The following is a 4638-nucleotide window of genomic DNA, read 5'->3' as shown; positions in this document are numbered from 1 at the left end:
ATAAAACCATTTTTCTCAAAAGGTTATAATCTAGGGGTTACAACTATTTACTTTATATTTAACTTAAATTTTGTTTTACATAAATTGCAATTTTGATAAAAAAATCGCATAACTCAAAAACAAAAAATTTCGTTCGTTTTTAAATTACTTGAATTTTAATAATTATATTTTCTAAATGTCGATGATGGGTCACTGAACAGGAACCAAAATGGCTCCTGACGTGTTTATGACTTGTCAGATAAAAATCTGTTTCTCGAATCTGAATTGGTACATTATTGATGTAAAATTCGGTCCCGGAAACGGAAACATAAAATTTATGAAGCTTGTCATGAGCTTTATTAACATATTTCATAAATTCGGATTAAATAAAATGTTTCAAAAGAAGATTAAATAAATCTCGAGTCAACACGAAATATTGTGAAACAAAAGACGCACAAATTTATGGCTTTTTACAGTTACAGTTTACGAGCAACGCTAATTATCTTTTTTAGTGCCGTTTTTATGTCCAATTAGACTTCATTTTCAGGAACATATTTTGTTTTCACTCAAATTAGTTGTGATTTTTTTCAATTTTTCAGGTTGGATGCTCATGTCGGAGAAGTCAGGAGTCCAGCAACCTTCCGATGAGGCAAACATCGTTCATTTAAATTGCACCGTTAAGAAAGTAAGTCCAAATATTATGATGTAAATCCGTGTTGTCGACATTGCAAGATTAATGAAACTTTTTGAGATCAACCTTCCCTTAGGCGAAATCCTTTACTGAACCAATTATTTCACTAATTACAAGATGAAACAAGTTGTGTTTTTCTTTGTTATTTATTGTACCAAGTTGGCATATCGTTAGGTAATTAATTTCAATTTATTTCAATTTGAGACAGACTTGAACTTTGCACCAATGAAAGTGCTTTGAAATGTTTTTCATTCAACATTTACCCGAATCACGACATGAAAGGCGCTGTTAAACTTTGATCAAGAATTAGGAGTTTTTCAGGTGAAAGTAAAAAATCTTGTGTTATGTAAAAAGCCAAACTTTCTACTTTTTACGAGACTTACTGGATTTTGTGTAGGTTTAAATCCCACCGAAAAATACAAAACAAGTGATAGAAATTTGAAAAATGTTTCACTGCAATTTAATAAATCGTTTTTAACACATTTAGTATAAACAAATAAAAAATATTACCTGTTTTCATGATAGTTGTTTTGACGTATTTTAGTTGTTTTACAAAAATATAAAATTAAAAATTACAACTTACCTACAGGGTGATAAAATACGACAGGGGCTGTAGAATTTTTATTTATGGCCCGATTAAAAAAATTATTAAATGACAATTTTAGAATTTTTCTAAATGTCTTATTTTACGGTATATCCAAATTTTAAATAGGAACCCAATTTTTTTATAATTTGGAAGGTATTAGTTGTGAAAGTTGAAACAGACTTGTGCAATATGTTCCACTTTTACTACAAATTATTGTTTAAAAAAATTATCAACAAAATTTAATGAAATAAGTTAATAAAATCTAGTTGTATGGTGTCAATAAAAGAATTAACGTTAACAATAATCTTATTAAAAGTAAACAAAATAAATAATTAAATAAATTAATCAGACATAATTACATGTTTTTCTATTTTGTTATAGGTAATTATTACTGTCATTTCTTATTAAAAATTTGAAAAAATATTGGGAATATTTTCTTTCATTTGCTGCTTTTTGATATTACAGTAATGGCATTGACAACTAGCAACTAGATTTTATTTACTTTTTTTAATTTTGATAATTTTTTTAAACAATATTTTCTAGTAAGTAAAAGTGTGTACTAAGAAAACTTCCAAATTATAAAGAAAAAACAATCGGTTCCACTTTGAAATTAGAAAGTTGGATATAGCCCAAAATTTACTATGACATTTAGAAAAAAATTAAAATTGTCCTATACCTACTATATGAAAAGCCATTTAATTTATTCTTTAATTTTTGATATCCAGCCATAAATAAAATTTCTACAGTCCCTGCAGTTTTTTTAGAAATCACGCTGTATATACAGGGTGCACCAGAATTCGCGGCCCAGAGAAAAATGGCATGTAAGGTAAGATACCAAGAACATGGAAAAAAATTCTATCTATAAAAATGAAAGTTTAAATTTTGCACTTTGAGTACTTATTTCTGTTGGAAAAATAATTTTACAAGTTTTTTTGTTACAGGCTATTAGAAGAGAATACAAGGAGCTATTCTCTGTTTAATGTTATTTGTGGCTTTTATTGGCAAAATTTTTGTACTTTTACTAAATAATTATAAAAAAACATAAACTTGATCATCAGTATCATTATATAGACATAAAAAATGTCAAATGTCAAAAAAAATTAATGTCAAAATTTTTTGACAGATGGAATTTTTAAAACATTTTTTTCATGTTCCTGGTATCTTATCTTACTTGAATTTTTTCTCTGGGGCGCGAGTTCTGGTGCACCCTGTATATTTTTGGACATCATTAGTTTATTTTTCCGACTGCATTTAAAATAAATGAAAAAACAGCCACTAAATGAAAGTTTATTTCATACACGGCCATGACATACTCGAAATTCCTTCCATTACCGAATTTACGCCCATGCACACATCTAAATTGTTATTTTCCATCTAATTTCATTCGATATCATCATCAACGCAGTCTATCCCAGCAATTTAAAGCGTCTGGTTTTATATTTAGATTGTGATTGTGGTCCAGTCGCTAATAACCTTTATTATTATTTATTGCACAGAAAGAGTCATTCAGAAATTAATACCAAACCTTTGGCTTCTTCAAATTTTTCTACGTGACAAACACCACATTTTTTCGTATCGAATCGAATTATTCAAATGTTATAACAATTTTTTTATTAATTATTACGTCATCAAAACACCTTAGTCCACTTATGTTTAACAACTGAACTAAATTTGTACAATTGACTGCACAATCAACGTGGCACACATTACGTTGGTAGACAACTGTACATTTTACAATTTTACGTTTAAAACAATTTTGAAATTAAGGAATAATTGAATAATTAAAGGAACAAAAAATTTTCCTAAATTTTTTGAAAGGCTGTAACTCATCGAAATATAAAAACATTTTGAAGCTTTATAATATAGTTTTGAGATCTTTTGGCAAATATTTTTTCTGTGGTACAGTTATCACGCAATTCTAAGTAAGAGCGCGAGAAAAGAAATTCTAAAATTTTATTTTTGATCCACGGACGTTAGTCCGGTCAAAATAGACATTTCAAATAACAAAAATTCCGACAGAGCTAAATTTTGGTGGAGACCTTGGGTACACCATTAGAAATAAAGTGTCAAAAGTCCCCATCGATCCCATGTGTGCTAAAAAAGTTATTCGGGGTCAAAGGTCACAATTTGAGGTTTTATGGATTTCCTTCGAAAATGGTAAGTTTTATCAAAAAAGTAGTCCTGACTAAAAAGATGGACCTTAAAATTATCTACATAAAAGGTCCTTATACTTTCTTTTCTAAGAATCACCATTGCTGAGATATAGATAGATAAATGTCAAAAAATAAATGTCAAAATTTTTTGACAGATAGAATTTTTTCAACATTTTTTTAGTACTCTGGAGACTACCCAATTACTCCCTTTCAAGGAAATYCGRGATTTTTTGGACACCTGTAWGTATTACCAAATAAATTCTTTTTAATTCTATTGGAATCGAGATATTTATAAGTTTAATGAAGTAGAAGAAAAATTTCAAGTAAGATAAGATACCAGAAACATGGAAAAAATGTTTAAAAAATTCTATCTGTCAAAAAATGGTGACATTTATTTTTTGACATTTGACATTTTTATGTTTATTTAATGATACTGATGAACTTGTATATGTTTTTTTATAATTATTTACTAAATGTACAAAAATTTTGTCAATGAAAGCCACAAATAACATTGAACAGAGTTACAATTTAGGATACAGCTTCCTTGATTCCTCTTCTAATAGCCTGAAGCAAAAAAACTTGGGAAATTGTTTTTCCAACAGAAAGAAATAAAGGCAAAGTTTTAAATTTAAACTCTCATAACTACGAAATTTTTATAAATAGATTTTTTTTTTAATTTTTTTCATGTTCCTGATACCTTACCCTACATCGCATTTTTTTGGGGGGCGTAAGTTCTGGCGCACTATGTATATGTGCATATCATATAGAAAGTGACTCCTTCAACTTTTAAAATCGCGATATCTCAGCAATGGTGGTTCTTAGGAAAAAAAGTAGAAGGACCTTTTTTGTAGATAATTTTAAGGTCTATCTTTTTTGTCTGGACTACTTTTTTGATAAAACTTACCGTTTTCAAAAGGAACCCAAAAAACATCAAATTTTGACCTTTGACCCCGAAGAACTTTTTTAGCACACATGGGATCGATGGGGACTTTTGACACTTTATTTCTAATGGTGTACCCAAGGTCTCCACCAAAATTTAGCTCTGTTGGAATTTTTGTTATTTGACCACTATTTTTATGACTAATTTGACCGGACGAGAATCTTTTTTTTTGTTAAGTCAATGCATAGGCCGGATAAGATGTTCGTTTACCTTTTTAATAGGCTTTTTTCATCATAGAGAATATAAGGGTAGTTTCAAAAACTGGAATAAATGTCTTATAAGATCCTCT

The 4638-nt window shown here is 28.7% G+C and overlaps 1 protein-coding gene across 1 annotated transcript in view; it reads left to right on the top strand.

The window, feature by feature from the left end:
• LOC123012942 overlaps positions 1-4638 on the top strand; it is a 58326-nt gene that overhangs the window by 26833 nt on the left and 26855 nt on the right. The window contains exon 3 of the mRNA XM_044411185.1: positions 579-664. The gene's annotated coding sequence lies outside the window, so the exon portion shown is untranslated. The remainder of the gene's footprint in view (positions 1-578; positions 665-4638) is intronic.

The sequence above is a fragment of the Tribolium madens genome, unplaced genomic scaffold, assembly GCF_015345945.1.
Source record: "Tribolium madens isolate multiple individuals breed KSU strain unplaced genomic scaffold, Tmad_KSU_1.1 Scaffold_96;HRSCAF=242;Tcas5.2_LG5, whole genome shotgun sequence".
NCBI lineage: Eukaryota > Metazoa > Arthropoda > Insecta > Coleoptera > Tenebrionidae > Tribolium > Tribolium madens.
Note: the sequence above shows the minus strand (reverse complement) of the source record. Positions and strands in the feature narration are given on the sequence as shown.